The 20,311-nt window shown below is 50.3% G+C and overlaps 1 pseudogene; it reads left to right on the top strand.

The window, feature by feature from the left end:
* LOC112116443 overlaps positions 1-20,311 on the top strand; it is a 162,473-nt pseudogene that overhangs the window by 116,444 nt on the left and 25,718 nt on the right.

The raw sequence follows: 20,311 nt of genomic DNA on the forward strand, positions 1-20,311 counted from the left end.
CCCGTTTGCCTTGCTTCTGGGGCACCAATGGAATAGAAAGCTTGTTTCTCTCTGCTGGCTGCGCTAACCTATGCCAGTGTCAGCACAGATCAACCCACAGAGTCCGGGAGTGGGAACCAGCTGCAGGTACCACTCCTGAGGTCTCAGCACACGAAAGAAGCTGAGTGGATCAGACACCATCTCTGGTCTAAGCTGCAAGGGAAGAAGGAATTAAATCTAACACAGGCCAAGGCTTCGAACTGAAGACACAGTGACTGTACCATTTGTTACTGTTTTCATATACTCTACATCCGACACTATTCGCTTGAAGTGGAAACAAGTAACTTCCTTAACGGGCAGGCTTTAGAGCCACTGAGCAGCCGATCTACCTAGTTCCACAGCCAAGCATCGAAGAGGGATAGAAAAGCACAATCACACCATGATAAACCACAACAGAGACAGGATTCAGAGATAGAATACTGCTGGCCATGTCCACTGGCGATGAGAATGGAGCCAAGGTCATCTCAAAAATCTAATCTCCCTTTTCGCAGAACCCTTATTATGGTCAAATGCAGAAAAACTTTCAGAGCGCTGCATTGGTTAAAACCTGGGCCAGATTCTCAGCTGGCGTAAACCACTGTAACGCCGCGGGAGTCAATGGGCCAGATCCCCAGTTGGTATCAATCGGGGTAGCTCCACTGAAGTCCGTGGAACGACACTATTTTACACAAGCTGAGGATCTAGCCCACAGTGCTTGTACCTCCCAGCCATGAATGAAGAAAATTGTATTTTACGGGTAAAATAAAAACTGCCCCATGTTAGGTGACGCTAACAAGCGACTTCGTCCAGCCATGCAGGGGCTGCAGGATTGAAAATCATAAATATGAAACTAGCACGATCGGGCCACCGCTGAGCCACTTGGGCTAAAAGAACACAGAGCGCAAGTGCAATTCTTCCCAAGCCACTCAGCCTGCTTCCTTAGCTGGTGTAACCCGGCGTAGCTCCCCGGGGGATCGGATACGGATCAATGCCTCTGCAAGGATCTCAGTTAACAAAGTCTCTGACTGAGGGAGGGACGTAGGCAGGAGCCCAGTTTTAAGAATGTGAGCAGCGCTCTTGTGCTGAATGTACTAACATTCAGTGGGGGTGTTTTGGTTGGCTAGCTCCCAGCACTAAAAGGGGAAGGGGGGATGGGAAATCAGGAGCCTGAGACTGACAGTCCCCAGGAACAATGGGGAGAGGCCAGTGCTCCAGATCAGCCTGACTGACAGGGCGGGCAGGCTAATCAGGGAGTCAGGAGGCCAGGGGGGTCCCGTCCTCCGTGTGAACTGGAATGGCCTGAGTCAGACAGAGTGGGGCAGAGCTAAGGAGAGAGCAGGGGCCCGAGCTAAGTTGCTGGGAGCAGAGCTGCAGCCCCAAAGCCAGAGCACACCCCAGAGAGAGCAGAGCTGCCCTGGGAGCAGAGCTGCAGCAACCAGAGCCAGAGGGGCCAGAGAAGCAGCCCAGGGAGCTGGAGGCAGAGCAGCCGCAGCAGCCGTGCTGAGGCCGAGTGGAGCTGGAGCCGGGGCTGGAGCAGTCCGGAGCTGGGTGCGGTGAGCACCTGAGGAGAGGAGGGGGACCCTGGGCAGTGGGCCCAGCGCAGGGAGACACCTCAGCCAAGAGGCCTTGCAGGCCAGACTTGGAGGGGGATCATAACCCCGACCGGGCAGGGGCAACGCTGGGAAAAAGGCTCCTGCCACCTAGAGCCTGAGAGCGTGTGGCTAGAGCAAGTGTCCAACCTGCAGCATCTCTGCAGCACAGCCAGGGCCTGAGAAGGAGCCTGGGACCGACAAGGAACAGCCTGTGACCTGCCCGGACGTTCCAGAGACACTGTTTGTGATGTTCCCGGCCACAGAGCGGGGTGATGGGTTTTCCTTTAACCTTTCCCATTTTTCCTTATTCTTTTTTTAAATTAATTGTTAATTAAAGAACTTGTATTTGCTTTAAATTGTATGAAATGATCAGTGGGTCAGGGAGGTGCCCAGTGCAGAGAGAGTACCCCGGAGTGGGGACACCCTAGCCCCTGTCCTGGGTGACCACAGCAGGGTTGGGGGTCGAGACCCCCAGGAATCCTGGGCCCAGCCTTGTCCGGGTTTACGAGGACTCTGACAGACAGGAGAGTGGAAGGGGAGACCTCAAGGGCAGGGAGGCCTCTGGGTAAAGGGAGTGGGAGCGAGGACTCAGATCCTTTCGCTAGCCCACTTCACCAGGGTAGTACAGAAGCCAGGAAAGTTCCCCACAATAGCGGGACCATTCCCCCGCTTACATTAAAATTAGGCACAGGCCGAAGTCCCGTACTGACCCATGGCCAGGATGGAGAGAGAATTGTGTCAGATTTCCAGCAGCTTCCTCCTTTTCTCTTGCATGGCAAGATGAGGGTTGGCGCCCATGCGAGTGCTAAGCCAGTTTAACTCAATCTTCAGGCTGCAAGTTCGGCAGCAGCAGGTTTGATAAATAAAAGATGTGACAGGCACAGAACATTGAAAGAATTGAGAGTTGGGGATAGTTCATCACGCACTGGACTGGGCACTCATTCGCTGCACTGCCGACACAATTAGAATGTGGCGTGTGTTCTTGCAAAGAGTTTGGAGCCTGGCGCTTCACCGATTCTCGATTGTCCTTACATTCAAGCAACCCATAACAGGACTCTGACTCACGTGCCGTGGATTTCCCGTGTGACTGCATGCGCTTGAGAGTAACTGTACTGTGCGGCTACCGGAGCAGGCTGTGGACACAGCTGGAAGGACTCCAAGTCTGAGAGCATTTAACCTTGTACTCATTCTAGACGCTACGGTGGTTGAAAGATATTTTCTGCAAAGCTGTGGAAAAGCTATGGGAAAATTCCAATTTTGCTCAGCTACCAAAATGAATGTCTTGTTGCTTCAATAGACTGTTCAAGGAACTGCTCTGGCATTTCCACCAGAGAGTCTACAAAACATATTAATCATCCCTCTGAGCTGCGGGTCTATGGGCTTGAGGAAGATAAATATTACATCTCTGGAGCTGTGAGTTAAAAATCAGATGCATCATACAGTGCCTCATACATCACACCCACATTGCTCACAAATGCCTCTTCTGCGATGCTGGCTTTTAAACCCAGAAACGCATCCATCACAGTTATCAGTTAAACCCTACGTCCTGCCCCCTGCCACGGCCTGAGCAGCTGGCAATGTGCTGGAAGGTCCCTGGGGAGGTGTCCTCCATGCCAGATTGCGCTGTGTGGCTGCTGCACCAACCTCAGGACAGGAGGAGCCTTCCTCCCTAGTCTGCAGAGAGGAACAATTTGGGGAATCTATGAATGTGATGCAATTGTTGTATCACTGACTGCCTCCGTGTGTAGTGCATCATTCATGGGCTGACAAAATCCCCAACATGAATCTCCCACTCCCTCTGTTAACCTTAACGACTGTGCTCTGGGTGAACAATGGGTATGCCAAGGAGGGGGCCTGAGCTGGAAAACTGGTTTGACCAAGTAGATCTGCAGAAAGCCAGGAGTGGAGAATGGAAAATATCCAGACAGGAGAACAAAGGGACAGAGGTGACACAGCAGGTGTTTAAAAAGACGAAGGATGTTTGGGGCAAGAGAGAGGAGCAGACTTTCGGAGCAGAGGGGACTGCAGGGACAGCTGGCTGCTGGAGAGAGAGAGGCTTCATGGTTCAGAAGAGAAGCTGTGTGCAGGAGGGGCATCCTGGACACTCCGAGGCCTCTGACTAGGGATGCCACCAAGTGTCCAGGTTTTCCCAGGTAGCAGTCCTGGGAAATCCATAAGGGCGCTCAGTGCACACTGCCCGCTGGCCAGTTTTGTGGGCTCAGGATCATCCTGGATGTCCCGGGTTTTTGTGCATCAGAGGTGGCAACTCTAACTCTGCCCAAATCCCAAAGCACACCCAGAGCGGTGAGGAAACTGAGGCAGGGATGGCAAAGAGGTGAGTTGTTGTATTTCTTGTGCCAGTTCAATAAACAGTAGCTGTGTTCAGAAACCTTTGGAAAGCGTGTGGCATGTGTTTCAGCTGCCACATGTCCCCGAAGAGTGAGGCTCTGGGAAAGGTTTGCGTAAGCTACTGAGAAGTCTGGGGGGGTCTAGGGCAGCTGGGCCATGGGGGCCGATGTCCGTAAAGGGGTAACAGACAGAGCCTGGGCTGAGGAAGTGTTAGAGAGGCCGAAGGAAGAGCCAGTACTGCAACCTGCTCAGAACCAGGGAAGCTTCTGAGTGCCTGGGCGCAGTGTGGTGGGACTCCGACACAGCTGCCGGGTGTCCAGAAGGGGGCGCTTTCCCACAGGTGGGACAACCAGTAAAAAGATTTCAAAACATACAGGCTTTATCCATCCTATAACTGAGGTCTCCACATTTCCTTTTGACTCTGGAGATATGGCACAGGCTCAGTCCTGTCTCGGTCTCAGCAGAGTGGGGCCTGCGACATTCCAGTTGGTATTCAAGGGAAGATAAAAACCAGCAAGTCCAAGTGATTTCCTGACACACCGAAAACAAGACTCGTCATGGGAATCCCGGGCACAAGAGCCCCCAGAACTAGCAGAACGCAGGGAGATGTTGTTAGACAAACACAGCAACAGCACAAGTTCATTTTAATGCACTTGAAAGAATGAGAACTCAGCCCGACAATGAAGACAATTCTGTCAGATAAATGCATCTAAGGCCTTGGCAACACTTGCGCTGTACAGCGCTGCAACTTGCTGCGCTCGGGGGTGTGAAAACGCCCCCCCTGAGCGCAGCGAGTGCAGCGCTGTAAAGCGTCAGTGTAATCAGTGCCTGCAGCGCTGCACGCTCGCTCGCAGCGCTGCAAGCTACTCCCCTCGGAGAGGTGGAGTACATACAGCGCTGTGAGAGAGCTCTCGCAGCGCTGGCGGCGCGACTACACTCGCGCTTCACAGCGCTGCTGCGGCAGCGCTGCCGCAGCAGTGGTGTGAATTGCCAAGTGTAGCCAAGGCCTAAGTGTTGGCTGCCTGTGCGTAAGTGATCAGGACTTTCCCCCCAGCTTGGAGTAGAATTTGTCCCTTAAAGATCAGATGCTTGAATGAAGTGCTAATGGCAGATGCAGGCACGTGTACACACGCAGCCCATAGGTAAGATGCAGCCATACGAATTCCAAGAATGTTGCCAATGGATGTTAACTGCAGGCCAAGTTCCATTGCACGGCTTTGTATTTCAAGTTTAGTCGTTGGGGGAGGGACTGTGTAAAGGTTATCCAATCAATCGCTAGAGGTGATTTACAGGGGGATTTTCAAAAGCACAAATGGCAGTGAAATGCCCAACTCTTCTGGAAAGTCAATGGTAGCTGGGTGCCTCGCTGCCATGTGAGTCCCTCTGTTATCCCCATACCCCGGCCACAGCCTTGCTAGTTCAGACTGACTGACAAAACGCCATGTCAGCGGCATGGTGGCTGGGTATTCTTGCTTCCAAAAATCACCGCTTTCCTTGCAAACTTATTCCGCGTCCTGTCAGCAGCAAGAGACCCCTAATTCTTCCCAGCGTTTATATAGAGCTTTATGTTCTCAAAGTGCTGTACTGCAATTAACTCACTCACACACAAAGCACTCCTGAGAGGCAGGTAAGTATCATCACCTCCATTGTACACGGGGGGAACTAAAGCAGAGAGCTAGGTACTGTCCATGGGAGCCGGCAGATCCTCTGCTTCTGACGTCAGAGGAGCTCTGGCAATCGGCACCATCTGAGGATCTGCCCCTGATTTTGAACCGTATCTCAGCTGTGCCTTCCTTCCTCCCTGCACGAGGCTCTAGATCCCTGCCTGCTTGATGTGAGTGGATTCCCTCTTCCCACACCCAGCCCAGTCAGATGCCCGGTAACGCGACACCTTGCAACTCTGGCAAATCTTTCCATCTTTCTAAATACACCCTGTTGGCCCCACTGTATGGAAGTGGCACTTCTGATTGTTTCTTGCTTGGCTGACTGTAAAATTTGTAACAGCAGCCTGGTGAGCTTTGCTATTCCTGTGATCAATATTCTTCTTCTGAGTGATTGCTGCTGTTGTCCCTTTGCAATACATGTGCAGCCTGCGCCCCACAGAGATACACCCCGCGGGGGCTGTGCAGGCCCTCAGATCTTCAACTCGGATAGACACATTTTGCTGTAAGACTGTCACATTTAGGATACTTTTCCAAGTGCGCACCTGGCTTCCAACGAGCCAGATTTCCCCCCTCATTACGTAGCTTTTCACTGAAGTCATGTCCACAGATCTTATACAAATTAGACTAATCAGACACATCTCCAAGATACATTCAGTCTGTGCATTCATCTTGGATTTCTACTTTTTCTTTTGGGATAATGCCCCCTGCTTTGCATTCGTCAAGCAGATAACAAAGGATGAATTCTAAGAAAGGAAATGATAAAATAGCGACACTATTCCGTATCCGAATACCCAGCACTGGTGTTTGTACGTTAGAAAACGATCGCCCAGCTGAAGGAGGTTTTGCTATTCTACTTCTTTGAGAATATTCAACTCAAATCAAGCCAGTTTCGCCTTACATCGTCTACCTGCCAATTTCCCTCTTTTCTTCTTTCAAAGGGTTGGAGATGTTCTGCCACAGAGTTTAAAAATGGAGTCTGGAGCTTTAAAGTTCTTCACTTTGTTTTGGAAAGAATAAGTCCAGCGCGCCCTGCAATTGCTGTATGTTAGTCTTACATGCTGATGCTCCAGTCCATGCGTCTATTTGACATTCTTGCCTATCTTTACAGTGAGAACTGAGTCAAAAGATTGTTAGCACGATTACTCTCCTGCTTTTTCAGGTGTGTCCTTCGTAGTTTACCCCCCCGTGTTCTCAAGCCAACAAACGTCTATGGGTCAGTGATGCCTGGCTGGGGCCGGGATGGCCTGGGGACAAGAGGGGACTGCCCCAAATCTCACTGCCCCTCAGTTCCTCATGGGAATCCAGCAGAAAATTAACCCAGTGGGAAACATGGCTGAGTGCAGCTCCTCAGGCGACACAGTTTTATCTGCAGCCCCCCTGCGCACCTGGGAGCCCACCCGCCTCCTGAATTCTGGGGGCAGCATCGCACTGAGTCCCTGGTGGTGCAGCTGGTTGCCATGGGAAATCACAGGGGGCCCACGGGCTGATTGAGGGCCACAGCCGCTGCAAGGGTGGTTTGGGGGACCCATGGAATTGCTATTTGCTCCCCTGGGCAGGGGAAACTCCATCCCTTTTCTCACCAGGCGCTGTTTGGGGGGGGGGAAATTGGGGACGATCCCTGCCCCAGGGCACCTCTCCGACGGGCATTTCTGCAGGCGGCGACAGTCGGTTCTGCAGGCGGCGACAGTCGGTCCCGTAACCAGTAACTCAACATGTATGTGAGATTTGGGGATTGCTAAAGGGACGTGACCTTTGAGACCCATACCTAGGAGCTCCCCCCACCCCCGCCACTGAGAACAGTTATCCAGGATACCAAGCACAGAGCAAGAATCAGCGACAAACAAATTCCACATAAGTAGCTTGTCTAAATGCAAAAAGGCAACACTCCGTTCCACATGCTCCAGCTGAGAGATTCTAAACAGTCACTAAATCCCAGGGAATATATGCACAGCTCCAAAGTGATTAGATCCTCAGGTCACCGCTTGACTCAACCTCTCATTCAACAGAGGAATCTCACTTCGTACCTTTTCATTTTTACATGGAATAAAATTCACCAGCTGACCTGGAACAAAGAACACAAGATTCATTTGTATTCCTCCTCTGATACTTGCTTCGACATAGGAGCCTTAGCCTTGCATTAAGCTGTCTGCACCCTGGCAGGAAAAATCTATGTCTTCTATGAGTCAGAGCAGACTTCAGGAAAAGCCAGAACTTTATGTTCTCAGCCGGAACACACCAGGGCATCGGCTCTCCAGCTGAAGTCCCAAAACCTGATCTGCTGCAAGCAGGGAGCTGGCCAAGCCCCTCTCCTGCCAGGGGCTCTGTATGGGCGGAGGAAGGGTCTGCTACAATGCACCTTCTAACGATCAGAGTCCAAGAGAGATTCCTGAAGAACTGGAACATGCAACAGCCTCTTCCTCGGGGGAGGCTGGAATATGCTCCACAGCCGCAGAAGAATGCCGGGTGAACGGCAGTTCTTGCACAGGTGGGTGTGAAGGAGGCACAGCTCAGTAGGGAACCAGGGACGGCCTCAGTAAAAGCTTCTCTTGATTTTTAAGAAGGAGACATTTAGCAAAATGCAAATCGCAAACCATTGCAACCCCCGTCAAGGAGCTCCAAGTGCATCACAGAATGAGCCTAGCAGGCCCCAAGCCTGCCAAGACTGGTGCATGTGTTTCATTTTGTGTACAGGACTAGTCCCCGGGAGTCTGCAGGATCCAGAGGTGTAGCTACGGGTGGGCTGCGGCCCACCCACTTAGCATCCAGGCCCACCCAGATCTGAGCAGGGGTGCAGTGCTGCCACAGCAGCCCGGAGCATCACTCGGGCACCTGAGAAGCAGGACGGAGCTCTGCGACCACCTGTCAGAAAGCCACGCTCCGGCAGCTCTGCCTGGCCATGTTCTGAGCCGCCCCAGGCACCTGCCCCGCTCGGCAGGTGAAGCCCTGTGTCTGGGGGCACCAGAGCTAGGAACAGGGCGTCGGGGGAGAAGCTGAGCGAGCACTGTCTGTCATTGCCCGGCCACCCAAAGGTCGGGGCCCACCCATATTTCCACTCCTAGCTCCGCCACTGGCAGGATCAGGGCCTTCTAGGCCAGCGCTCCCAGCTAGAACCATGCTTCTGCTTGTCCCAGGTCCCCTCTATCCATGCTTGCTGGCTAAAGCCTCCCTTGGCTGTTCAGGAGATGGCCGATATTCGCCTGGCCAAGGAATTCAAAGTTCCCTCTTCATTCAAAGAGCAGAGCAGTAACTCACCCTACCCAACATCATTCTAACAACCATCCTCCTCTAATTTAACCCATTACAAACACAAACAAAATGGCCGCCCGACGCCTAAACTACATTTCCCAGAGCTCCCCAGACCTAGTGCTCTCTACGTATAACAGCTCCCGCTGTTGGGCATTCCTCCATTACAGACGTCCCACCTGTAGTTGGAGCTAGGCAGGGTAGAGGAGAGTGTTCCAGGTCTCCTGGGCACCCTGTGGTACAATCGAACACACCTTCACAACTTCAGTACAACCACAAGAGAGTGCTACCGTGACAGAGTATATGTAGTCTGGATGACCCAGTACATATGTAGATGAGCTCTCACATATGTATCCTTTCCCTCAGAGAGCTCCTTAAAATGTGTCCTTTGATACCCAGCCAACACCAAGAGAATGGCCACACTGCCCCAAAAAAGGGGGGTTAACACAGGTTAACTAACTTGGATTAAAATAGCAATGAAGACACAGGTTATAACTCAGATTAGCGCTTCGAGCTAAAGACTGTAGAGGAACCAAACTGAGTTAAAAGCCAAGTTGCTATGCCTTCTCTGCTACTTCTCTGCTTAGTTAGCAAATGCGGGTTAGAGAACCCAGGTCAACACCGCACCTTTTATTTGCAGTGGAGACAAACCCTAAGCGTACAAGACTCTAACAGCTATCTCACTCGGCAATCAGGAGCAGATCGAGGACAGCTCTGCATGTTTCAGGATTACCTTTGGTAATATCAGAGCAACAAAACAGTCTGCTGCCTCGCTATGGAAGACACACGTCTCATGCCCACCCCACTTCATACACGTGCTAGCTGTCAGCTATGTTTCCGGTCTCATGCATCTCTGCCACTGACCCAGGTTATGAGACACTGCAATTGTCATAAGATTGTGTTTTATTTGTATCGCTGGAGCCCCATCAGTGATCCAGGCTCCACTGGGGTAAGTGGGGTACACACGTAAAATCAGAGCTCCTGCTCTGAGGATCTTACAGCCAAAATAGACAAGACCAACAAGGAATTGTGCTAAGCCCTGCCTTACAGCTGGGGAACTGTCGCCGAGAGAGATACGGGCCCAATTCATCCCTGCTACTCTTGCACGTCTGCTTCAATGATCTCTGAAAGAGCACACAACGGCCCAGATGCAGGTCTGCCCTGGCCTGACCCCCTCCGGTCACTCCTGCGCAGGTGATGCAAAGCAGGTGAACAGCTGGCGTGGTGCCTGTACTACAGCCCTCAGCATGGTAGTAGCCACCAGGAGACCCTTTGCAGCAGCCTAGCTGGCACAAAGGGGCCATGGAGCAATGAAGAACCCGGCCGCTAAGTGAGGTCGCGTGGCCCACACTCACAAGGGAAGTCTTTAGCAGAACTAGAGACCCAGATCTTCCGAACTGGTAGCCAGTGTCTTAATCGCAGGCTCGCTCTTCCTTTCTCTAGCAGGCCTTGGGATCACAGTGAAGGTTAACTAAAAGCCCCAGGGCCTCCCAAGGAAGAGGAGAATACCTCCGTGAAAACCCGAGCTTTCTTCAAATACATCTTAAACATTTCCACTTTTGTTATTATCACTGGGAAGAAAGGATAACGAACCAAACAAAGACTTGTATATTTCCAGTGGTCCTCTAGCGGTTCGATACAATCTCTTTCTGCAGTGTTTTATTAGTACCTTTTCCCTTAATGGATTACCCCTGTGCTCTGTGTTCTCAAAATCTCTTATTGCCATACTAATAGAAACAAAGTATTATTTCACATGAAAGTGAACTTTTACCGTGGATTCTAAAGTCACATTAGCTGGTAGTGACCCTTTAATTTAGAATCATCAAAGAAACCGATTGCAGTATTGGCTGCCTTGACGCATATTGGTTTCTTTCCACACCATAAGGTTTAACAAACTGCGCCATAGGGGTGGAACTCTTCTGTGGTGGAGATCCATTAGCATGCAAATGGCAAGCCATGAGTGGCGAACCAGGACAGCTCCAATTGCTAATAATTATCTTCCTTTTATTACAGCTAGGCATGATTAGCAGTCTGGCGAGGTTCTAGAATAGAACATTATTTCACAGGATAAAAATAAGAAAATTAAACAGACCCTTCCCCTCTGCTTGCTGCATACAGGCAGAGAATACCTCGCTGTGCACAAATGGATAGGCACCGCTCTCCCTGCAAAAAAGTGATAAAATGGTTGTAAACATCCTCCCCCCATTTCATTTGTTTGACAACGGAGGAGTCAAGCTCAAACAATAGTCACTGAATATGCCAGCTCCTAGTCACTTGGACGTGTGGGCTGGGGTTTAAATTCCCCATGCTAGTTGCATCACTTGGAAACCCAGTATAGGGGCAGTGCAGGGACCCGGATAGACCTTGGGTCTGACCCGGTATGTTCTATCCTACACAGATTTTAATACAGAGGTAGCAAAAGTGATGCTGAACTAATAAATGCATTGGCAGAAGATCGTGTCTGCTATGCCCCCATCTGTCCATGGTAAGGGATAAAGTGTCTCTCTAAAGGACGCCCTCCCAATGCCCTAATAGGTTGCACTGACGACTCAGGTGTAACTGGTGAAAGCCTCCCTCTGACTTCACAAAGCTTTGAACCAGTCCTCAGTGACCTTCCTTCAAGGCATTAAAAGACCAGCGGGTTACACTTAGCACCTGTCAGGATAAGAGCTTGTCTACACACACAACGCTGCAGCTATAGCGCTTAGTGCAGATGACAGGAAACGTCTCCCGAAGTGGAGTATTCAGACAATCATTGCCTCAGAGACAGAAGCTCCTCACAGATGTAAATACCGTTCAAATGGCTTCCTTTTGTCAAGCCTGGCAACGTCAAAGGGGTCCGCAAAGGTTTGGGAGAGTCAAAATAAGGGTCAATCAAGAATAGGGTAAAAGGTGGGTTTTTTCAAAAATGTGTTTGTGAATAGGTTTTAACTAGAGGGTTGCTGGTGTAGCCAGGAGAGAGAGCAGCCTATTAAGCTGCTACAGGCCCTGCATTCTATGTAGGCTTTTCTGGCGTTCCTGATTTTCACCAAAATCAAAAGCATTCTGCTCCTGGATGCCTAGAACATTCCCTGAAATTCTGGAATTGATTGGCCGCGGTGGTCAAGAGCTATTGTGTTACAGACAGAGAAATGCTGCTGCCTCTCTTCGCTCAGCCAACTCACACATTGTTAAACCCTCCCTGTTAGTTAAAACGTGTTAGCGATCACCTCCCCTTTTAGCTTAGTCCGGCCACACCCTTAGGGGCTAGATTCTCCCAAGGGCTCCTGGGATACTGAGCTCTTGAGAAAACCTGGCCTCTACAGAGGTGCCGAAATGGGAACTGAGCACTACTGAAACCTGGCGGCTCAGTTCCCATGTAGGCACCAAGTCCTTGGAAATCAGGCCTGGAGCAATTTTGAAAGTGTGACCCCGGCTATGTAGGGGTGATGAGTGAGTGACAGCTACAGTCGTACGCCATTCGGGGAGACGCGTTCAGACAGGGCAGCACACGGAATGGGAGGCGGCATGCAGGCTGAGGAATCAGAGGGACGGGACTGGAGCACAGAGCTGCATGCTTGGAGTTCGGAAAGCGATGCCCCGTTGATGAGCTATGAACTCACATTCTAGCTGGCTGCTTGTTCCTCAGTGAATGACAGGATCCCGTGGAGAGCTGGCTGAATAATATTCATTTAAATCATTTGAATTTTGTGACATTTGAAGAACGCACCATTTGCTAAGTATTTTTTGCTTTCTTAGCCCTGCCAGGCAAATAATTCCCCAATACTCAAATCCACACGTTGTGCACATTCTTAAGTAAACTCTTCATGAGCAATTATTTTCATTATTTGCTCATCTCTAATTCTGTCTTCCCTCCCTTCTCTCCCATCAAGGCACTATCCCAATGCAGGAAGCCAACTACTTTTTCAACGGGACGCAGACACTATTACACTAGACTTGGAGAGCCTTTGGGTTCTTGTGAGTCACCGATTAGGTGTCTGTAGCAGCGAGGAGTCCTACATTCTGAGGTATTGCTTATAAAGCATAATACATTGCGATAGTAACCCAACAGATAGACTTCACGTTGGCTAGGCACTTTGTTTTTTTTTTTTATTTCTATCCATTACTGAAAAATTGTCTGGTCACTCAGTAAATATTTTCTTTTAATATCACGAGGTTGAGAAATTCGTGCTCGGTTAAATTCCATCATGCTGCCTCAGTCAAACAGCAGGGCCCCACGTAAAGTTGCACGTGATCTAAGCTGAGCTCTTTACTATTCATTCTGGGAAGCTAGCTGCACTCAGGATCCAGAGAACAGGTTTCGGATAACCTAGACCGTTTCCACATGCTGATGGTTTGTGTGTCAGACGGTGATGCAATTCATTTGCTTCTGCTATGTAAAGATTAGGGGCCAGATCCTCAGCCGGTGTGAATCGGCAAAGCTCCAGGGACTTTGCTGGAGCTGGCGTTGCATGGAATAGTGGCTGGGGAGCTGGGCTGGGTCTCTCCCTGATTCCCCCACCAACCTGGCTCTCTGACCTTGGGCCAGGAGCTTCACCTCTCCCTGACTCTGTTTCCCTCTCAGCCAGGATCAGGACCTCCAGCTCCACCTCACCCAAGTCAGCCAGTGCTGTCCAATGCCTCAGCCAACGTGTGGGTGACAACAGGGCAGGGACAGGAGCTAGTGGGCTGAAACTCAGGCCAGCCAAGACTGACGTGACGATGCTGCTAGGTTGGGGGGAGCAACCAGAAGATGCGGTGTGGATCATTTGTGCCCCTCTTATTATACAGTAGGAATCCAGGTGGTGCTCAGCCAGGTGGGTGAAGTCCTGCCACATCTGAATGAGACAACCCAGGTTCCACTGCCATGCTGGCCTAAGGACATTTCTGCAAACCAGAACCGGCTGGTAGTGTGATGAGCAGAAACAGAGAAAAGCCCTGCTATAGGGTGGGGGCACGGCCAGTCCCTCGGGGACGTGGTGTCCAGGGCCCAGCACAACAGGGCTCTGAGCCCTGTGATATAGAGAACACAATACATCACAAGAACAACGTGTGTCTGTGACGCAGAGGGAGGACTGTGTTGTGCCTTCACTCAGCACAGCTGTCAGGGGGTTGGCTGATGAAGAGGGGCCATGGGGAAGACCCAGGCCGGGAGAGCAGCTCCGGGGCAGAGGGGAGAGTGCAGCAGCGACTCCTACCTCACTTCTGAAGGGCAGTATGTGTTCACTCCGCACTGGCTTTACCTGAAGGGGGTTCCAAAGAGGATGGATCTAGACTGTTCTCAGTGGTGGCAGATGGCAGAACAAGGAACAATGGTCTCAAGTTGCAGTGGGGGAGGTTTAGGTTGGATATTAGGAAAAACTTTTTCACTAGGAGGGTGGTGAAGCACTGGAATGGGTTACCTAGGGAGGTGGTGAAATCTCCTTCCTTAGAGGTTTTTAAGGTCAGGCTTGACAAAGCCCTGGCTGGGACGATTTAGTTGGGGATTGGTCTTGCTTTGAGCAGGGGGTTGGACTAGGTGACCTCCTGATATTCTATGATTCATTGAACCAGTCCTGATGTTTCCACCTTACAAAGCCAAGAACTTTGAATGTTGTATTATATGTGACATCTCTGAGCTTCTGCCAGGTTGCCTCATTGTCTGTGGAGTTCTCTGGGACCTCAGCTAACGCAGTCTCCAGTGTCTGTTCCAACTTTGCTTGTTTGCTGGCATCTTTCATTGCAGCAACATTGATTTCCTTTTGTGGTTTGAGGCGTCTTCCGGGTGCCTTGGTGAGAAGTGTAGCAACATGGTACTTCTCGCAAGCCGATGGTCTGACCAGCATTTGGTGCCTCTCAAAGAATGGGTGATGTGCACATCTTTAATGTCTCTATACCATGCTATTACATAGTCCAGCATGTGCCACTGTTGTCTTATATTTGTTGACCTGTTGGAAGACTGTGTTCGTAACAGTGAGATTGAACTTGGCAGAGAAGTACTTGGCCGTTGGAGTTTGACCTTCCAATGCTGTGATGGCCTAAACACCCTGCTCCACGTGTTAGAGTTGGTTCCCACACAAGCATTAAAATCGCCAAGGACAATGAGTTTGTCCTGGTGTGACACCCCTCAGGGAGTGAGTCAAGCTTGTGGGCAATGTCGGACCATATGGCAACCTCTACCCCCAAATATCTGGGTTCATCCTTAGGCTTGCCAATCCAGTAGTAGGTGTAGCCTGCTCCGACCTCCACAAGGTGGGACTCATCAGCGAGTCTGGTTTCACTGAGGGCACTGGCGTCTACACCTCTTCAGTGTTTTGGCAGTAAGGGCTGTTCTTCGTTCCAGTCTTTGGTCATTGTCAAGAAGAGTTCTGATAGTCCATGACCCAAATGCATCAATGCAATAAGTTGGGTGTGGCAGCTCACACGCAGGCTAGGCTAACCTGGGTGCTCAGACATAGATGGCTATCACACAGGCTAACTCTGCAGGGAAGTCAAACCTAAAGTTTTCCCGTGAGCAAGTTTGCAAGCAGTGGAAAGATTCTTTCAATCCTCATCCCCACTCATGTACCCTTTGGCTGGAAGTGAATACATCATGCTTGTCAACAGTGAAGGCTGGGACAGCACCTGAACTACAGCCCACGATGGCGTGAACTCAAGACTTCCTGCTATCTGCTGCATATGAGCAAGACGGCCCAGTGGTACCCGCGTCAAAGGAAGGATGCAGGAGTGGGGTTACCAAGCTGGAGCGAGTTCCATTTAAATGCCCATCTCTCTAGACACAAGCTGATGCTGTTTTGCAGAGCGAGAGGTTTATCTCCAGCAGCAGGTTGGGAGTGAAGCACAAGGTCACGACAGGAACTTTAGCAAGTCTCAGCTGTCACAGTTCTTGAAGTAAACAGGTGACTCACCCTTGCTGTACTTTAAATGATCTTCTTTTAACCCCACGAGGGGGAGAGCAGGTTTACCTGGGAGAGAATTTGAGCGGCAACACTCACCCCCAAAAGAGAACGTGAGTCCAGGGGGCGCTGGCTGGCTCTGCGGTGTGAAGTTAAGGGGACTGTGGTATTCTTAGGGATGGACTCTGCATCTGTGCCAGAGGATTTATGCACAAGGGCGTTACAGGGAGGCAAACCCGCAGCCAAACCAGGGCTGCTTGCTCAGCTTCCCCCGACAGAGCTGCGGTGAGTCACCACTCAGGCAACAACCCAGCCATACTGACTTCCCTCCCGCAGAGCCTGTGGGGACTCCGCCCTCCGGCGTGTGGCAGCCTATCCCTGAGCAGAGCCTGGGTCAGATGACCCCCAAACGAAGGTATTTCCCCAACTCCGCCTGACCAGGAACCTCCGTCTGCCTTGCAGCATCACAGACTCCCAGCCGGCTCCGGTGCCTGCCCCCGCCCTCTTCCAGTCTTGTCCTTGCTCTGACTCTGCTCCAGCCCTGTTACTGACTCACTCCAGCCTTGCCCCCACCTCCTGACCTCCTTGGACGCTGACCACCTGGCTCTGACCTCTGGCTTGCACCGGCACGCCGGCTATGGTACTGATTTTGGCTTGTCTACGGACTCTGATCTGGGTTCCAATCCCGGCATGTCCCTGGACCTCGAATCCAGCGCTACCCCTGGCACAGGCCCAACCCTATGTCTGGCTTCAACCTCTTCTCCAACCACTAGGCCTGACTCCTGGGAGACAGCACCTGACAGTTACCCCTGGAAATCCACTATGCATTGAGAGAACACTAGCCCCTAATGGTGTCCAAAGACACGCGCTTGGTTTCTGAGACATTCAGTAGTGGCATAGGAGTCTCTCTAAGGACAGACTTTCCTGTTACCTCTTCCTTCAAAGATTTGGATTGCAGGAATAGCATTTTAAACATAGATCATCAGCGGGTGTAAACTGCCCTGGCTCCATTGAGTGCAATGGAATGGTGCCAGTTGAGACCATCGGAGGATCTGGCCCATTGACTCCAATGAAGCGGTTCGAGTTTGCACCAGCCAGGGATCTGGCCCACTATGTCTACTCAGTGGGTCTGAGCTAGAGTCCGGAGCTCAGCCCCTCTGTCTCTGACAGGAGCTGACTGCCCAGCAAAGGACGCATACTCAGCCGGAACGGTTACGTGGCCCACTTGGGACATCCTCTGGTCAGATGGAGGTGGGGCATAGATAATATCCAGTGGGAGGAGCCATTTGGAGTCCCTCTCTGTTGGCAGGATGATTATTGTAACACAGGTGTCTGGGGGGGAGGCCCAGAAAATGGCATCACAGAGCTGCAAGGAGATCTTACGGGAAGTCATTAAGATCCACTTTAAGAAACAATAGTCACCCATGTGTGGTCTGATCCAAACCCACTGACGTGAATGGGACTCTCTCCCTGGGCTTTGGATCAGCCCCCTGAAGAGGTGCCTTATATCTGATTTCCTTTGTAGATTGCTCTCATTTGGGGGTCAGCTCTGCTAACTTCATCCGGCTTCAGCATGAACCTTCACCCTTTGCCCCAGGTGTATGCTTTACCGTGTGAGTGCATGCGAAGATAGTAATGCTCTTGAAATACTGGCTAGTCATGCATGTCTTGAGAAGGCCTGGATTATACATCAAGGAGAATACAGGAGGTCAGAGTAGATGATCACAATGGTCCCTTCTGGGCTTTGAATCTATGAATACTTCATCTCTTGCTCCCCTTTTATGAATTCCCTCTGTAATTCAATTGCTCTCTCGTAACACTGTATTTTGCTATTCCAGAATGCCCAGAGGCAAACTGACCTAAGCCAATTACATATTCGAATGTGGGCCAATATTTACTTTCTCTCTTTGGCACAAGCAACTCTTTCCTTGGCTAGCACCAGACTTATATGAACCAGCTCTCTTCTAACCTGTAAATAACTAGCCTTATAGTTAAAGTACCAATGGATACTGTCCCAGTCAGGGTATATTAAACCAGATCCGGCTGGGTTGTTTCCCCCCCCCCCCTCGCCCTGACCAAAATAAAATTGTTCTGTTTCTGCTGAAATTTTTCTATGGGTTTTTGGATTTTTTGACAAAACACTGAAAATTGTCAATAAAATTAGACATTTTCCACAAAAATTTCTGTTTTGTCAAAAATGCTTTGACGGAATTTTTTTTGACCATGCTGGCCATTTGTAACCGGACCCACATCAGCTGACTCTGGGCTGGTCTACACTGGGGGGGGGGGGGGGGGAAATCGATCTAAGGTACGCAACTTCAGCTACGTGAATAGCGTAGCTGAAGTCAAAGTATCTTAGATCGATTTACCTCGGGGCCTCACGGCGCGGGATCAACGGCCGCGGCTCCCCCGTCGACTCCACTACTGCCTCTCGCTCTGGTGGAGTTCCGGAGTCGACGGGGAGCTCATTCGGGGATCGATTTATCGCGACTAGACGAGACGCAATAAATCTATTCCCGATAGATCGATTACGACCCGCCGATCTGGCGGGTAGTGAAGACGTACTCTCTGGCTAGCAAATCAATGCCAGTCCCTTACTAGGACACCTTGGTGTTGTGTATGTGCTTAATGGCATCAGAAGAAAACTAAATCGCTGTCAAAGATGGAGCAAAGGAAGTCCCCCTGTCTGAGAGGGAACCTTGCCGAGGTACGGGGGAGGTGAGTTTTCCTGGGAATGAGTGGCCCTCAAGAGAAATTGCACAAGATGGCATGCTCCGCCTGTCCTAGTGTTTGGAGCGCAATGATCCGTTCCAGAGGGAGCAGGAATGGAAGGGGATTACCAACTGCTAAACAAAGCCACTGAGAAATGTATTTTCCACTGCATGCATCCGATAAAGTGGGTTTTAGCCCACGAAAGCTTATGCCCAAATAAATGTGTTAGTCTCTAAGGTGCCACAAGGACTCCTCATTCTTTTTGAGAAATGTGCAGCATTCCAGGATCACACCAAATGTCACTTGAAAAAGGCACATTGTCTTTGCAACAAGCCAGCTGCCAGATGAAACCACTGACTGGTCTAACAGACCCATTTGAAAACAATGTTAAAGCATGCGGAGTTGAGTCGGGCCTGATGAGCAGTCTCTCTGTGGTATATGCCAGGTTGTTGTGAGAAATTAATTTGACGTTGATGAGAATGGGGGATGTGTTGTGCTTCCTAAGTGAGTGAAAAAGCTGACGTGCATCTAATTAAAATATGTGCAATAATCTCCTGCTAGCTGAGAGAGAGAGAGAGAGAGAGGGTTCAATACACGTGGAATTTGGTGACATGATAAAATTAGATGTAGAGGTCACTGCAATAAAACCAAGCAAATTAAGGATTTATACAGAACCAAAAGTTGTTCTGAGCATTAGTACGAATACCTAGCGCTTATCTAGTGCTTTGCATCAGTAGATCTCAAAGCACTTTACAGGGGAGGTCAGTACCATTATCCTGGTGTAAGTTAAGCACGGGGGGGGGGGCGGGGGAGTGACTGTGCCAAGAACACCCAGCAGGAATACAACCCAGGCCCCTCGAGTCCTAGTGCACTGCTCTACCCACTAGGCAATACCACCTCTATTCATTACTCAGTAACTATTATTATTTTTACATGTTGTTTTAGTGCCTAGCAGCCCCCGTCTTGGCATAGGTCCCCACTGTGCTGGAAGCTGTACAAACAAACCCAAGGGTTTCCAGGAATAAGCCTCTCAACTGCAAGCTCTCACCCACGCGAACAGTTGAGCAGGTCAGTTCTAGACTTCAAAATGCAACAGTAATTTCAGTTTTAGGTGCGAGCCAAAAGGTTTTGTCAGTAGCTCCTCTCCTGGCACACAGATGTTTAACAGCTTGTCTACATGAGACCATTGCACTGAATTAACTAGAGGGTGATTTTAAACCAATTTAGTTACTAATTGACTTAAGCTAACCTGAAGTAAGAGTTCGCCAACTCTGCTTTGTACCGCACTAACTAAATTGGTTTTAAAAATAATTTAAGTTAAACCAGTGCAACTTTCTTCTGGAGACAAAGGCGTAAGTGACTTCCCCTCATTATCGCCTGAGTCTCAGAGATCTAAAGCCTCATGGTGCTGGGCCAGGCATAGTCAAATGAGTTAGCAAAAAGTTGGTGCCAACAGTGACGGACTGGATTTTAAAAGGAAAACAAACAGCCTGGGGCATTCCAAGGGTCCCTACTTCACATTCTTAGAATATCACCGCCCATCTCACAATGCTTCACTAGGACTATCAGAGCAGAGACTTGTGCACAGATGGACAAAAACCTCCATTCCAACATCTCACAACGTTTCTTGAGCCAAACACCATGAACTTGGAGGCCACCACAAAGGCACTGTGCTTCAGGTAACTAAAGCAGAAAACAAAATACTCTGACAAGAATGTCAAACCAGAATGGCCCATCTCAAGTGGGAGAAAATGTCAGAAGCTAAACAGGACATGGCTGGCAATCTGCCAAAGTCACAGCTACGCCATCCACACCAAGGTCCCACCCCTCACCCCCGAAGAGCAGCGCTAGAAGAGGAACAGAAGAGATCCAAACAAAG

Source organism: Terrapene carolina, unplaced genomic scaffold (assembly GCF_002925995.2).
Source record: "Terrapene carolina triunguis isolate 2854851 unplaced genomic scaffold, T_m_triunguis-2.0 Scaffold132, whole genome shotgun sequence".
Classification (NCBI taxonomy): Eukaryota; Metazoa; Chordata; order Testudines; family Emydidae; genus Terrapene; species Terrapene triunguis.